The sequence below is a fragment of the Candoia aspera genome, chromosome 4, assembly GCF_035149785.1.
Source record: "Candoia aspera isolate rCanAsp1 chromosome 4, rCanAsp1.hap2, whole genome shotgun sequence".
Lineage (NCBI taxonomy): Eukaryota > Metazoa > Chordata > Lepidosauria > Squamata > Boidae > Candoia > Candoia aspera.
In genome coordinates this window covers 57,107,641-57,125,785 of record NC_086156.1, presented here as the reverse complement: position 1 = coordinate 57,125,785, position 18,145 = coordinate 57,107,641, and positions in this window count along the sequence as shown.

Here is an 18,145-nt window from a genome sequence, read left to right as displayed (position 1 = left end):
ATCAACAGAAGTACTGCCAGTAGAGTGCTGCAGCACTTATATGCATGAAATAAACCCAGATATACTGCTTGCTCTAGGCCAGAGTTTCTCAACCAGGGTTCCATGGAACTCTAGGGTTCCATGAGAGGTCACTAGGGGTTCCCTGTGAGATCACAATTTATTTAAAAACCTGTTTCCAATTCAGGCAACTTCACAGTAAAGAGGTAAGTTTCATTCTTTAGTTTTAGTTTAAAAACACTGTTAATGCATATAGACAGGCCTACATATGAAATGAATATAATAACTTTGTAACTTCTGGCCTATATGTGAGCCTGAATGTGCAGGGATTCCCTGAGGACTGAAAAATATTTCAAGGGTTCCTCCAAGATCAAAAAGTTGAGAAAGACTGCTCTAGAGGTCTTTGCAGAGTAAAGATTCTCCTACTATTAAGATGGAGATACCACAGTGATGGGCATTTTGTTAATAAATAAAAAATAAAGGGTTACTTGCTGTAAACTACCTTTCGTGAGTGAGGAAAGTTTTAAGTCACTTTTTTCACATATTTGTTTTTCTCTCAATTCCTTATGAAATTATTGTTCCCATTTAAGTTTAAAGACTTTGCACATGCAATTTCTAGAGGGACACCTGCCCAAAATAATTTTGTGGCACTTAAAAAACTAACATAATGCATATATTATTGCATAAGCTTTCTTGGACCATAAAGCATATATACAGAGTATTCCCAGATATAAATATAGCTGCTGTGGTGAGGAGGAAAGGGGACAGAATGGTAAATGGACAGATAAAAGAACTGTGGCTACAAATAAAACAACAGATTATTGTGTTGATTTGCTTTTTAACATGTATGCATGTATCTGTATGTATGTATGTGTGTATATATGTGTGTGTGTGTGTATGTGAGAAATGGTGTTAAATCACCAATGAAGTCTGGCTCATTTATTTTCTGATGAAATCAGGCTTGTTATTTTCTGTTTCCAAAGATGGTCATCTTGCAGCAAGACGTGCTTCAACTGGTTTTGAATATTAGGTTTTTTTTTTCTTTTTTTAATGACAGATTTGTAAAAAAGACTAGTCAGGTAAATTATAGCAGGGCATTGCAAATGGATGATGGCAATATCCCTTGTAGGATGACCAAGGTTACCCTAAAATTATAAGGGGTGCTATTAAATGCAGCAATAGTATTACTGGAGTATATATGAGGGTAGAATTGGCATCTAGTCTTCCACAGGATTTAGATTGTTAGTATCTATATCTGCAGCATAGTAAAGGTAAAGGTTTCCCTTGACATTAAGTCCAGTCATGTCCGACTCTAGGGGGCGGTGCTCATCTCCGTTTCAAAGCCGAAGAGCCGGTGTTTGTCCGTAGACACTTCCGTGGGCATGTGGCTGGCATGACTAAACAGAACACTGTTACCTGCTCGCCAAAGCGGTACCTATTAATCTACTCACATTTGCATGTTTTGAACTGCTAGGTTGGCAGGAGCTGGGGCTAGCAATGGGAGCTCACCCCGTCACGCGGATTCGAACTGCCGACCTTCCGATCAGCAAGCTCAGCAGCTCAGCGGTTTAATTCGCAGCACCACCGTGTACCTATCTGCAGCATAGTCTGGTGTTATATCAGTCATGTGTGGTCTTGTCACTGAAAATAACACACTTTGGCAGTGTGGATCTACTCTGAGCCATTTTTAGTGTTTTAGTCAAGAAGATGACGGTTGACTCCACTAACTTCAGTGAATAACTCAGAATTCAGTAAAAAGCTACTGAGTATCTATTTTAATTGATTTAGTTATGCTCTTTCACTTCTTCTGATATTTCGGCATTTTGATCTGATGGAGGAAAGGTGGGATACAAATCTAATAGTACATAAATACGTAATAAATATTTAAAAAACACTCTCATTCCCAAAATAATGGTTAAAAACAATTGCTTTGTTAAATGGCATCCCTTATTGAGTCTATTTTTAATCCACAATAAGTGCAATTATTATCTCCTTTGACATGAGAATTTTGTTATTCTAATCTGATAGAATACTACTGAAGGTTAAAATTGTATGTATGTATGTATGTATTTATTATCTTTAACACAATATTCTAAGTAGTTTACAAGTCTGTGTGTGTGTGTGTTTATAAAACATAAATAAACAAAAACACTTCCAACACTGCAGCACATCAATAAACAAACAACACTATCCAAACAGCTGCCCAATCTCACCATTAAGATTCAAAAGCTCACCTAAACAAAACTGTTTCTACTGCTTCATGGAATGCAAATAAGCACATCTTTAGGAGCGAAATATTCCAGAGAATCGGGACCACTGTAGAGAACATCTGCACTTCCCTCTCATCTCTCAAGGAATTGGGAACCGAAATATCCCTCCCTAGATGGCAGCACAGGAGAAGCACAATCTCTTTGAAAGAGGTGGCCCTAAGAGTAACCTGGAACCATACACTGTAGGGTTTTATAGGTTTAAAACCAGCACTTTTATTGGGCTTGGAAACCTATTGGTCACCAGTGCAGTAACTTAACTATTGGTAATATATTGTAATAGTGGGTCTCCCCCTCCATCAGCTTATTCTCTGCATTCTGTAACAAGTGGTGCTTCCAAGCTGTCTTCAAAACCAGTCCTACATAAAACATGTTACAATAATCTAAATGTGTGATGATAAGAGCATGAGTCTCAGTTGCCAGGGTTAGGGTCCACCAGCCTAAGTTGGTCTATGGCTTCTTTGGCTATGACCTCCACCTCAACTCTAGCAGCAGCTGCTGCAGGTCCACCAAACTAGTCAAGAGACAGAACCACTCCTTCCAAGGGAGCATGGTCCCATCTCCAGACCTCAATTGGAACCAAGATGATTTTGAATGAATGGTAACTCCACTTTGCTAGGATACCATTTAAGTTTATTTATATCTTCCATAATCCACTTCTAGAGCACAGAAATTGAAGGTCCTCAGTCCTGTCAGCCTGGAAAACTTCAGCACCAACCATCCTATGGGATCCATGAGCTTGAGAAGGGCTACAGTTGGGCAGCAGTGCACCACCAGCAGCTCTAACTTGCCCCTACAGCTTGCATGTTCAAGGCCTCCCTGGACCTGTTCTAGTGTCAAACTGAATCATTTAATATTTTTGTAAACAATTATTTTAAATATATTGCATATAGAAGGGAGGGACAAAATGACTATATGTTTGTTTATTAGATTTATATCCCTCCTCTCCTCCCTTATTTACAGTATGTTCAACATGATATATATAGTACTGCCTCCATCAGTTTTTTGCCGTAACAGCTATACGGGATGACTTAGGATGAGAGAGTGTAACTGGCCCAGAATCACCCAGTATGCTTCCTTGGCTTAGAGGAGACTTGAACCTGTGTCTCCTCCGTCTTCAGTGCCTTAATTACTGCATCAGCTTGGTTCTCTATGTTTTGCTGCAATGTAAGTTTTTCTTCCTTTTTTTCCCCCAATGTCCTTGTTCACTGTGCCTTTTCAGGAAACCTTTCCCAATAGGGATCCACCAGTTACATCTCCCATTTGACCTGGCACTAAGTACATGTAAATACATAGAACTGCATTTGATATTGTTAGCTGTATTACATTTGCACTGAATTTTAGAAAATAAACTTCCTACACATGGGATGCAAAATTTGTATTTGCTTTGCTCCACATATATTGAATTGGCCCTACAGCTGAGAAACATGAGGGAAATTATTTTCTGGCAGTGCCAAGACTGTGTAATTCTCTGTTTAAAAAGACCTGCCTTTCACCATCCCTGATTGTCTTTTACCATCTTAAACCGTATTTTAAAAAATCCACTGAGCATCTGGCAGACTGATTTTAGGTGCTTATTTGTTTCCTTCATTTATTGGTAATATTTTAGGCTTTTTCAGAATGCAGGCCTTTTAACAATTGAGGATACTCCATTCAGATTGCTGTGCGTTTAAATATAGATAACATAAACATAGCTAACCACAGAGAAGAGTCATTGTAGGTGTAGATCAAATTAGAATCTAGACTGGAGATCAACAGCTAGTGAGCCTTCTAAATGAGATGTTGAAGTGAAGAATAAAATAAAATGTAGTTTTAGTGCCTATTATAAAAATAGTATACAGCGCATAGGCTCCAAAACACGAAACTTTAGGAGTTCTGAATCTTATATATTTGCAAAACTGTATTCTTATTAATAACATAATACACTGGCATAAGATTACAATATTATCAAAAACAATATAAGATGTATTAAACATTAGCAAACAAATTGGGAAGTCTGAGAAATCCATTGTTTTGGGGGGAATGCTGCTATCCTAAATGGTGTTCTAGAGTCATAAGATTGGCTGGTGCCTCTTCCAGATCCTCTTCCCCCTTGATAGAACCTTGAAAAAGTCCAGAAGAGCATCAGAATTATCAGAAAGGTCCATCAGGATATTCTGATGTAAATTTAAGATTTATTGCTTTCATTTATTTTCATATTTTATTGCAGGCCTTCTTAGTCAACAAGGTCCTTTAGTGCTATGAGAAAACCCAGATTAGGTGTTTGCACTTCAGCAATCTCTATTAATTTTCACCTGTTTGTGTGTGTTAAGAGACCCCAACTTCTCTTCCTTTGGCATGTAATCACTGAAAGAATTTCTTTGTCTTCTAATGACCACATTCATTTTAATCCACTGACTCTAGAAAGGCTTGACCTTATTCAGCAAAATTTGTGATTTTGTACTTTAAAACCATTGAGATAAGAGCTTCAATTTCATTGTAAGTCCACCTGAGCTTCATTGAAATAGAAACATTTTAGAGGAACTGCTCTAACATCCACATCTGAACTAGTCACCATGAAAGACTATAATCTCAAAATGTATCTTGGTATCATAGTCATCATGTGATGTCTTCTCTGGCAAAGACATAAACACACTCCTGTTCAAAATATTTATCTGAGTATCTACAGTTACAACCATGAATTTAACTATTACTTAATTGCATTGGACAATATTGCTTTATGTTATTTCTCCCAAATTTCCCACCATTTAGCTTCATTTGATGACTCTAATATTTTGAGGGGGGGGGAAGCATCTCTTTCTCCTTTCTATGTGCATTTATTCTTCCTTCTTCCCTTTGTCTTTCTTTATGTTTGATCAGTTGTCCATAATAATGCTTTTTACCGATTTAGTTTGGATCCCCCTCCATGTCAGATTAGCATTATTCTGGCTGCTATACCAGAGGAGTGAAAAGTAAGAAATCATTTATTTATTTGTTTGTTTGTTTGTTTATTAATTTCTTAAATTGATATGGCCTTCAGGACATATTACATACTGTTTTTCACAGTTGAATAATTTCAGAACTATTATGTGAATAGCATCTAGACTCAGTCTTCAATTTGTCTATAGTGTAGAACTTCAACTCATTTTCATTATTATAAGGAATTTTCTGACTGTCAGAGCTGTTAAGTAATAGAACAGCCTGCTTCCTGAGGTTATGGTTGCTCCATCACTAGAAGTTTTCAAGCAGAGGTTAGGAAGCCATTTGTGGATTTGAGGATTACTACCCTGTGCAAGATGTCCCAATGTCCCAGTTCCAAGGTCCCTTCCAACTTTGTGATTTTATGATTTGTCCCACGTCCTCAAACTATTTCCTGAAAATGTAAATTCAAGAACTAGTATCTATCCAATATGCTGTGCTGTATATATTCTTTTCAGTCTCCTTGTCCACCTTTTTGTATTTGTTTTTGATGCCTTCCAAGCAGTGTTGACTCCTGGTGACGGCCTGGACTAGTCCTTGGAGTTTTCTTGGTAAGATTTTCAGAAATGATTCACAGTTTCCTCCTTCCTAGAGTTGAGAGAGAGTGATTGGCCCAAGGTCACCCAGCTGGCATCATACCTAAGCTGGGACTGGAACTCACAGTCTCCCAGTTTCTAGCTGGTGCCTTAACCAAGACACCAAACTGGCTCTCTATCTGTCAGCCTTACTAGGAAGACCAGACAGGAAACATGACCAGATGAGCTAATTCTACCTTATTGTAAAGCTACATTAACAGAATCTTGCAAGCCTGAAAGTATAATTCTCCCACTATCTCCTTTACAGCCTGATAAATTTGGGAGGGTCTCTTCTGAGCCTCTTGCCCTGCCCACTATCCAGCTGTGGGCTATTCTGTCTCTTATCTGATGATAACCTAGGCAGGGTTTCTTGGCCCATTCTCCCAAGATCTTTCCCACATATCATTACACTATCCAGCCTGAGTACTATTTTAATGTACATATTATCAAATGGTCTAGCTGCCTGACTGATTTCCTCCTTTTCATACATTTTAGTTTTGTTGGTGGTTGATCTTATTGTAGTTTTCTTTTTATAATTTTCTCACAACCCTATTTTGCATCATTTCCTACTTCCTTGCATTTCATTAATGCAAGTTTGCACTTCCTTTGGTTCTCATTTAGGCAAGACTTCCATTTTCTAAAGGACACCTTATTTTCTCTAATATCCTCCTTGATCTTGATTGTTAATACTGTTTGTGACTTCTGGGTTAATGTTGTTACTGCTGATGTGGGTATATTTTTTAGCTGAGCTACTATTGCTGTATGTTTGGAAAACACCCAAGATTTCAGAAGAAATTTGACCTTGTTGATTTTCCTTTCAACTTTCCATTTAGGTTCTTTTCTAAAAGTCCAATGTCATTTAAAAAAAAATGTTTATATGCACACACATTATATCTGATAGCACTGTGCTCATTGCCTCCATCATTTCAACCTCATTTCTGCCATGCACAAGGACTTAGATGCCACTTAAGTTCAGACTCCTCTCTCGTCTGGATAAGTCTGTGGAAATCTATAGTAAAAATCTTTGAAAGATATATTTCTATTGTGACTTGAACATAAATTTATTTATTTCATGGAGTTTTTGAAAATAATTGAAAGTAATTTGAAAATTTCTTTTTCGGATATCCCTAATTTTATCCTCCATGTCAAGATCTCCCTGAGTATTTTGGGCAGAGGAAATAGGTAATTACTTTAATATTGAAACCAGTATTGCAGAGCAGCACAACCTGCAGTCCAGAGCTACAAGCAGCCTCCAAGACCCCTTTCTGAGGCTCTTGGAACTTCTTCTGGCCACATTTACTATACTAATGGTAAAATTTCTACCTTTTTAAGATGGGAGCAGATGAAACTATAGTGAAAGCCTAAAATTATATGTCATAGTTAAGAGAATGAGGGATTTTTCCTCCTTCCTTTCCCTCAAGATATAGCTTCACCCTCATATGTAATATGATCCTGTCTACTTTGTGGTTGCAGCAAAATATACCCTTTCCTCAAAAAAGGGTTGTCTACCCTGCTATATTGTCAGCATTAAAGAGCTTATGGAGGAGTCTGCTCTTTTAGAGGGTTCTAATTTGTCTATCGTTATGTCCTCAACAGAGCCACGTCACCTAAAGAATATCCTTCCCTATCTTTGTTATAGAATTTGAAATGTTTGAATCCAGGGATTACTATATTCCATTATGTATCTCTCTCCATTGCACCAAATAGGCTATGTCCATTACCACTGCTTTCTTTTTCAAAGCTAAGAACTCCAGCTTCTTGGTTTGGAGGCTTCTAGCATCTGCACAAAACAATTTTTCTTCTTGACATGTATCTAGCTTTTGCATTTGTTTTTTTTTACTATGGAGGTTTGAGCTTTTTGATTGGCTATTGAGATGTCTATTATCCTGGAAAAGGTGGAAGGAAAGAAAAAAAGGGGCACAGCAAGAACTATCTACGGTATGTAGTTGTTAAGAGTTGACACTGACTTGATGGCACATAACCATCATAATCAACAATCATGAACTTTTGCATAAATGGATGATCTGGTATCATCAGTTAGCTTGTACTACAGCTACGATAAACATTGGCCATGGTTGGTGGAGCTTAAAGGATTTGGAGTCCAAAATTTAGATAACATTTGTTCACCTACCCCATTTTTCTGAATGTCATGTCTACATATCTTTTCCTATTTTAATCTCATTTGCACATTCAAAAGCATTTTCATTCTCATCCCTTAGGGCTAATTTGTCCTGAACCATATGTTCACCAGCTCCCCTTGGCCTTTCCCTAGGGTTTAGTTCAAAAGTTGTTCTGCAACTTTCTTTAGAGTTGGACCAACAGTCTAACCCTCTTCTGATTCAAATAAAATGTTTCTTATGGATAGGGGTGACTTGTGTAAAATGTTCCCTAGTGTCAAAAAAAATATCTTTCCTCTTTACATCACTGTGTCATCCACATACTGAAGCCACTTGTTTCAAGTTGAACCTGTGCATAGAACAGATAAAGCTACCTTGGAGGTCCTACTTAGAAATCTATTTTTTAACATCCTATCTAGCAACCTAAATTTAGCTTCCAAATGTTCCTTTTCAGTGATGTCAGTGTGACACATCATCCAAGTCCATTTCAGCTCCATATATCAAGCTGTTTATGTAAAATTACATTGCAGAGCCATCACTAATATTCAAATAGATACTCTGGTACAAAGTCCATTAAACAGGAGTCTGTGAATTCTAGTCTCACCTTAGGCATGAAAGCCGGCTGGGTGACCTTGGGCCTGTCACTCTCTCTCAGCCCAACTCACCTCACAGGGTTGTTGTTGTGGGGAAAATAGGAGGAGGAAGGAGTATTAGGTATGTTCACCACCTTGAGTTATTTATAAAAATAATAAAGTTTTAAATAAAAATTTAAAAAAATATTATCCCCAATCCAACTCATTTTATTATACTCAATCTCTGTTTGCATCCTAACATTCAAAGTGTGTTTGTGTGGGTCTGTAAGTGTAGGTGTTGACTGTGGTTCACTTTCTCCTCCACAGCTCTCGCTTATATATCACATGTAACACTCACAACAGCAAGTCATAACTTATAACATATACTTTATTTACTTAGTCCTTGTTTAGTTATGGCTACACACATAAGGCAAAATAAGATTTATAATCCTTAATTTCCTGCCTAATTGTTCCTACTCAAGAAAGATTTAATTATCAGTTCATGAGAAAATTTACCCCTAGGTATAAGAACTGATGGGCAGTGAGGTTCCCCCACTGATCAAGATGAAAGCCGTTTGGAAGTTGTTAGAAACTGGGTCCTAACATCAAAGTTAGGAGCTAAACCCTAGCTATATTATTGAAGAGAAAGGGGAGTGAAGATCTGGACAAAAAGTTGAATTAGCTAGCCCTTTTTCTTCCAACTTATACTACACAGCAAAACAATGTGCTGGACTCTGACCAGCAAGTTTCATTTTATCCAAATCTGGACATTAGTATAGTTTTACTCCCTGTTTGAGAGAAAGTCACTGAATCACATTGTTTTATTCTGATCCCTGAAATATTATCTTCAGATAACAATATACCAGAATATCTTCAACCATCAGAATGAGCACATGGTTAGTCATGTGCTCTTGTTGGCAATCAGGTAGTCCTTTTTAGTGACCACAATTGGGACCAGCAGCTCTGTTGTTGAGCAAAATGGTCACTAAGTGGGAAATCACATGACTGTGACTGTGATGCCAGCAGCTGTGAGTGTGTTCTGGGCTGGGAGCCGTGAGCGCACTACACAAACAGCCCAGTGTATTGTATGCTTCCTTACTCTCTTGTAATCCCTTCCCCTCCAATCTCTCTGGTCTGCAAGGGGGGAAGGACTAAAGCAACAAGTCAGGCATAGGACAACATGTATTGACTGTAATGGTGATCACACGACTGAGAGATGCTGCAAAGGCCATAATGCAGACATTGGTTATAAAGTTGTTTTTTCACCACCGTTGTAATTTCAAATGGTTGCTGAATGAGGCAGTCAGTAAGCAAGGCCTACCTGTATGCTTGTCATCAGTACTTCATAGCCTACTGAAAGCATGACCGCCTTTTTTTCAAGCCAAGAGCTACCTTTGGTCTTCAAATGATGCGTAAGAGGCTGCACTCTAAAATGTAGGTAGGGGCAGGACAAAACCTGCATTTGATTTTATTTAAATTTCATTACCATTACATTAATGAAATATAGTTGACATGATCACTGTCCAAGAATTTAGCAATACTCTACTTCCATAACATTAAACATCGCAGTTCTGCAGCAAGTTTTCCAAGGGCTACATCAGCTGCCCCAGGGTTTGGGGAAACTTGTGCTGTTCACAGACCTCTGTGTAAACAATTCTATCTTACTGTGATTCTAGGCCTAGGGAAGAAAATTTCTGGAGTTGCTGAAAGCACTGAAAAAATAAATCCACAGTATTTCAGAAAGCAAGAAGGAATATCTATTTCCTTGTAATTTTTATGTGTATGTTTGTTTAGGGGTATAGTTTAAACTGAAGTGTTTTTTTCTGAAAAGCTGGTAAGATATATCATGTTTTTATCAAGCCACAAAGTCTAATTTTTGATACATTTTTTTACTAAAAGCTCTGCTTGTTCTGATAATCATCTAGGACAGTGTTTCTCAACCTTGGCAACTTTAAGAGAGGTGGACTTCAACTCCCAGAATTCTAAGAGTTAAAATCCATCCCTCTTAAAGTTGCCAAGGTTGAGAAACACTAATATAGGGTCAGGGTACAACAAGAACAATCTCTTGGGTAAAGCTAAAGAAAGTGATTGGGTTAAAGCCAAAAGTGGATAGGCTCGCTATTTTCCTGTGTTTGGCTTTCCTTCCTTCCTTCCTTCCTTCCTTCCTTCCTTCCTTCCTTCCTTCCTTCCTTCCTTCCTTCCTCTGATGCCCATTTTCCTTTATCCTTTTTAAGAAACTCTTTCCTTCTGCCAAGGAAAAGATGACAATATTGTTAGACCTCTAAATTCATCACTTTGTAAGAACTTTGAAAATGGAACTGAGATCATATGAAATTAGGTTAAATACTGCATATGATTCTAGCACAACACACTATACACCTTTGCTCCAGGGCTTCAAAAACAACTGCCTTGAACCTGTTTCTCCTTTCATACTTAATAGAAATGTGGAGGAGGGGTGATCAGATCAGAGAAATTGTCTTTCCAGAGCACCAAATTTCTTGTATACCAAATAGCTTAATAAGGTTGATAAAGATATATGCAGATCTGCAGGAGTTCTAATATCTACTGAAGACCCCAGTCACGGATTTCCTGGGCTCCGCCCCCCCCCAAATCTCCCATATTTAGAAATGACCAACGCAAATTATCTATTTCCACGATGGAAATGGTCCTATAGAATGTCCTCTCCCCTCATTCTATACAGATGCTTATTTATTCCACATTTACCATTATTATGATTCAAGACCTATTCAATCCTCCTACGCTGGCCCTTGGCCAAAACAGAACAATTGCCTAATTAAAGATGTAAGTGAATGTTCTGTCCTTGTTCATTTAGGTGCCAAACAGAATATGACCCATATGTGGAACATCATCCCCCAGGAGGTTAGATTGGCCCCAGACAGCCCTGCTGGCTTTCCACAAGGCCCTGAAGACATGCTTTTCCTGACAGACACGGGGACTGGGGAGTGTGGTGCTGTGGTTGTACTGATGGTTTCAATGAATGGGATTACCTTGGCTGTGAGTTTTGTGTGTTTTACAATGGTTTTTATATGCTTGTATTTGTTTTTTTTTTCTTTTTAAATTGTTGCATTGTTCTTTTCTGTTGCTTTTATAGTTGTTTTAATTGTTTGTAAGCTGCCCAGAGTCATATATTTGAAGTGAGCAGCTATATAAATTTGAATAATAAATAAATAATATTGGGGAATGGGACAGGCAGGAGGAGAAAGCATATAATTAGCTCATTTTGATGATTTGTCTTTTACAGTGAGAGTCAAGGTGCATTGTATGGAATGAGTATGAATCAGTGGGCAGTAGTCTTCTTCCAGCTTGATAAATCCTCGTATGCTGGCCGATAGCCAAATATGCTTGAATTTGTAGTTATGAGAAAATGCAGATTGTGTTCACAGCTTGCAGGGTGGCTCTTCTAATGTTGTCATGGACTCCTCTGTCATATTTTATGTGTTTTACTTAAGCAACCATAAAACGAGAAAGAATAAAAGAAACTGAGAAGTTTCGGAATCTCTTTTTCTGGCATAAGAATTGGAGATAATTGTCTGGAATTGAAGCAGATCCTGGACAGCAAGCAAGTAGAAAGTGGGGACGGACAGCTTTAAAGCAGCTCTATTTTTATTTTCTAAAACTAGTTGCTCACCATGGAATGAGGCCAAAATCAGAGGTTTTCTAGATTGACTTTTGACTAAACCAGATTGACTTTTGTTGGCCAAGCTTTGCTAACTAGCAAGCATTAGACCAGTCCTTCCATAGTACCAAAATATTTCCAGCCTCCAGTGGAGACAGGCACAGAGAGTAAGATGCCTAGAATTGACCACAGTAATCTCTCATGCAAGATTTTACAGCTCCTTGTAACAGTCTTCTCTAGTTGCTTCTTTCTCTGTTTTATTTTTAGATTTCATATCTTCTTTTCTATCTAAAAAATATATTGTAAATATATACCAAAAAAATGGTAAATCTATAAAACATTATGATCTTCATAATTTCATTTTTTTAGAATGAAAAGACCCTGAGTATTCAAAAAGTATTCAAAGAGCAATAATAAAAGAAAAGCATAAAAGTTCCCTGAAAATAGTTGATCAGTCTTCCCCAATCTGGGGCCCACCAAAGATGTTAGACAATAACTGTCATCACTCCAAGCCAAACTCAACTATGAAGCTTATTGATTTGGGATTACAGGGCTTGCAGTTCAAACTATTGGAAGGCCACCTAGCCGATGAAATCCATTAGTTATCTAAGGGAAGATAGGACAAAGCTGCACAATCAAAGGAGTGATGTGCTGTGGACCGCATTCCCTCAAAATAGTTAGGATCAGGACAAAAACTAAACTTAATGTAATTTACATTCAGGCTTAGGATTCAGATGTAACTTATTGTAAGGGCAGAATCTGCTTTTGAGGAAAAGCATGCCACTTGTGTACCATCCACAGCTTTCAAGAAACATTTCTGGCCAGTGAGGATGACTGTTCAGGAACCAGACTAGATTCAGGAACACCCCAAAATATGATCCCAATTCTTAAGAAGAGATACAATCTCATCCCAAACAGGCTAAAGACTGTTTTGAAGTTCTCTGCTGGTCTCTCCTTCGGTGACGAAGACAAAGTGAGAGATAGTAGGCAACACCAAAGAATTTTATGTATAAGAAGTTCTTTTCAGCTCATTTGGTGTCATTGAAATTGAATTCCTACTTCTAAATCCAATAAATATAACCAAATTCAACCTGAAGCTGTTCTATTATCATCACTCCAGTCTCTTTCCTTTGCTAAATGTATGAACACTTTCCTTATATAATACATAAAGCCACTTGCCTTGCTCTGGATACTATTTCCCAGTCTGTAGCTTATCTGGGGTGGTAAATATCCTGAAAGGAAGAAGAGAAGAAGTTCCTTTGGACTGGTTATCTTCTATATTTGGATTTCATTTTCTGATGACTTTCTAAAATATGCTGATGCATCCAAGCCTGCTGTTGACAAATTAACATTGTACCTATTGTATTTTCCTGCTGCTTATTCTGATCTAGAGTGCCTATATTGTTTAACATGGGCACAAACATGATTATGATTGCCATTTTCCAAGGAAAGGCCTGTCCACATCTTCTGCTGCCAACCACCTACAATTAGCCATGTCTCAGCTTTTGAAAGTTGAAATTACAGTTAATAGTCACTTGACAGATTTCGTCTAGGATTGCTGATGTTCTCTCCTTGACAAATGAAGATTTGCTTTATTGGAACTTTTCCTATTTAAAGAATGTTTTGTTGTGTGCATGCATTAATTGCAGTGGGAATAGCACAGTAGAGCAGAAATGCAGGGTTTCATCCTACTATTCCTTCTAAAACTAATGCTCCTTATTTCTCCTTGACCATCAGGGGAGGCACTTGCCCACTTTTGGCAGTAAAGTAGTTTGCTTCTGCATAATTCATGCTGCCATGTGTGCTTCTTGCTTTCAAAATGTATTATCTAATAACTATGCCACTAAGAAACTATTCCAGCAGTAACTGTATCGTGCATGTCAGTTATGTCTTTATGACTTCTCATACAAACTGTTCCCACTTCCTGCATGAAAGCTGATCACATCCTAGAAGGGATAACACTAGTCCTGGAACTTTGGGTTCAGGTTCCCAGAACCATGATGCATTTTCATACTTTACTGCCAGAAGGGAGGTGTTCTTACCATGGTTTTGATAATGCATCCCCCGGTTCAGCGGGGGTGGGGGGGAGAGACCCTCCCAACCAATGGGAATAATTAATTGATATCTCACTCAACTTCCAGCAACAGGGAATACAAAGAGAATATGAATAGGCAATCAGCTCATTTAAACTATGCACCAGTAACAATTTAGGGAATATTTTGTTGTGGTTACAGATCTTTCCAATTTTTTTTTCCAGAATACTGTGGTGCAAAACAGCATCCCACACTGTAGTATTTGGGATACATGGCTCCATAAAGATCAGTATGTAAATTGGACAATTTCTTCTCTAGTTTCTAACTTGGAATCCCAGAGAGCCATTAGAAATTCTAAACTAGTATCTGGTAGCACGTCTGTATGGGATTAGCTTGTACAAACTGAAGCATCTTCCATATAAGATGAATGGGCTTTTAGCTGGGGATTCCGCACCTCTTCTGCTCTCTGATTCTGGTAAGTTACAGAAAAGAAAGCACAAAAGTCCTTTTTCTCTCCCAATGACATTATTAGGATTGCAACAGAGATTTCAGAACTGTTTCAGAAGGGGATTACTAAATCTGGAAATCTGAAAGACATCCTCCGTATTCTTGCATTTTAAAGGAAGCTAATTGAAATGGACATAAGTTAGATGGGAAGCCCAGCCATCATTATTTATCTTTTGGTATAGAGGGTTATTATCCAAATTTTTGATAAACTGACTCATAATGTTTATTGCATTCAATTAAATAAACTTTTAATTTGTTAATCTTTTGTTAGTCCCAGTCATTAGCTTTAGCCAATAAGAAAAAGTGTGCATCCTGAGGACATTTTAAAACTTTAGGAATGAATAAATAAAGTCAGTCATACTCAGGGACTTTGAGAAGAAAAAAATGTATTCCTTCTGCCAACGTTTGTAATATCTGCCCACATTTTAGAAGACAAGTGGCTGCTGACTCTAATGAAGATATGTTAGAATACATTAGTGTCTCTTAAACATTGTGCCCTTCCCACTTTTAAAAGTTATGGAGAACCTCAAAAGAGCTTTTGTTTGTACAGGTTATATTTATCAATATTTACCATATCAAAAATTTAAAAAATGATGCATTCATAGAATATTTATTGAATCATGTAAAAATAATATTTAACCCATTAGATATTAACATACATAGAATATTTTTCATGAAAAAATCCTATATTTTTTAACAAATAAAAAAATACTAATGAGAACAGTGACGTGGTTTTAAATTTTTGCAAGTATCTTCCGTATCTGGCATATAATTTTGATTTTGCAGACCCCTGAGAGATTCTTGAGGGGCCTCCAGGTGTCCTTGGACCACACTTTAAGAAACACTGGAATACATTATGAGTAAAATCCTATATGACACTGATGGGGTCTAAAATGAATGCTACCGTGTAAGCCTGGAGGCTAATATGCTAGAGCCATCTTTGATACCTGTGCCCTGAATGATGCTAAGAACTGAAGTGATTAAAAATGGCAATGTGCTTTGTCTCTTTAGGCTACCCAAGAATAAACAAAGATTGATCCTCCAGTAAGATTTAAAACAAGAACCTTTTAAAATGTCTGATTTCTCAGTGATTTCTTAATACTCAGTTGAGAACATCTCACTTTTTTATTACTCTGGGATTTAAAAAAAAATCCACATGAAAATTCATACTTATTTAGCTATATACATAGTTACGTAGTTATATTCTGAAGCAATGTCTATATTTCTATGACAAGTCAAGTGAAAAAATGGAAAATGCACTGCTTTCCTGTTTGCATACTCATTGGGAAGTAAAAATCAGGTCAACTGATATTAAAATGGAAACAACAAATCACTTATTCATTCCTATGCTACAGGACAGTTAGAAGTACAAGCACCATGCAACTGCCCATTTAAGATAGTGGAGGAAAATAGTAACAATCTTAGTGGCCTTTAAATTATTAACCAGAGAACTTTCTGAAGTGTGAGGTAAATTTCCTACATTATCATTCTGTAAAATATTGCTCTAACAAAATTATCGGAATGGTCATTAAATTATAGGTCCTAGGATGGGGGTACAGGGTTGAAAGGATCATTAGATGGATACAAAAAATACAAAACCAAGATAGGTTTGTCAAATGCAAAGAGCTCTAGAGGTGTTTTACAGGGTTCCAAAGCAAAAGCTTATTGGGCTAATAAACCTTTTCTCAATGTGCTATCATTCAGATGTGATAGACATTAGCTTCCTTAATAGTCCTGTTCAGACTATAAGGAAACCAGACAGGGTTAATATCAAAATAACTCTTTATTAAGACAACTATTTACAAATATAAGTCCTTGTGATTAATGAGGTAAGCTGATTCTGATCAAGACCAACCAGGCAACAATGGAAGACTAGGCAAGGTTGCAGGATCACAATGTGGCAGAACCGCAAGGCGGGATTCGCTGAGTGGAACTGTGGAACTGGATGAATCTAGGGCACATGGCAAGACTGGAACTGGAAATGAGTGCCCGCGATCTGAACCACCACCTGAACTGGAACAACACATGGAGGCTAGGTGAGACTGAACTGGAACCACTGGACAAGGCTGGACTCTGGAGGCAAGGCTGGACAGAACTGGATATTCCAGGCTAGACTGGGTACTGAGAGCAAGGCCACACTGGTCTGGAGACTCAAAACAAGGCTGAGAACTAGAAGCAGGATTGGACTGGACTGGAGATCCTGGGCTAGGCTGGGAGCTTGGTGCATGACTAGGCTGGACTGGAGCCTCTGAACTGGACTGGGAGCTTGGAACATGACTGGACTGGACTGGAGGCTTTTGACAAGGCTGGGAGCTTGAAACACAACTGGGTTGGACTGCAGATCCTGGACAAGGTTGAGAACCTGGAGCACAACAAGATCGGTCTGAAGTTCCTGAATAATGCTGGACAACTGAAGCATGGCTAGACTGGACTGGAGATTCTGGGCAAGGCTGGAAGCTGGAAGCATGCTGAAACTGGACTTGAAATTCTAGGCACAACTGAGAACTAGGAACAAGGTTGAAAACGCGTCTTGAACATGCAGAATGGCGGTGGCGAGATCTGAAGCTGGATGCAAGGCTGAGAGAAGATCCTCTGTGTTAGCATGTGCAGGATACAGGTCCTCTACAATAGGAAACTCAGATGCTGATTCCCCTCTAGCTACAGATGAGGTTTCCGACGCAGGTAAGGACTCTTCCACTGGGGCTGCGAGCTCAAAGGATCAGTTGTCTCTGGCAGCTTGCTCTTCATGCGTCTGCCTTTTATGCCAATCTTTTGTGTGCCTATTCCCTTCTGCAGCCAATCAGGCTGCCTTCTCCGTTGTGCACTTTTCTGCATGCCTTTCACGCACGCTGATTGGAGGATTCAAATCCTCCACTGAAGACTGGCCAATCAATGTCTGCAACTTCTCCCACACTTCTGAGTCACTTCTGGGTTTTGCTTTCCTGGTTTCCACCTGGTAAGTTTCTGTTTCCACTTCTGACTCAGAAAGAGTTTCGTTTTCTGAGTCGGAAGCTGGCTGAAACCTCACACCAATTATCCACAGCGCTGGCTAGATTTGATGAAGTTGATGGGTGTTGAAACTCAGTTAATTCTGAAAAGACCAGATTGAATAAACTAGTCTAATGAGTAAACCATGAGGGCAATCATCTGGTAGCTGCTTCAACTATTGTAGCCTATTGTAGCCTAAACGAGCTACAACAACCTATATGAAATTTGCTGTATGGGTGACCTCAGATACAAAAGAAATTAAAGTAATGAGAGAAGGAGCTTACTTTCAAATTGTTATTTTATGAACCTGGGTATTATTGTTGGCATCAAAAATCTATAGTTGTTATCTAAATGGCTTTTAAAAAGAAACCAGAGATTTACTTTTAGTATTTAATATAAGATTGAATATGAAGGCTATTTTTAAAAAAGATCATCTATAGTTTTCAAAGAATAGACTCCATTTTCAGACATATACAAAATTAAAAATACACACT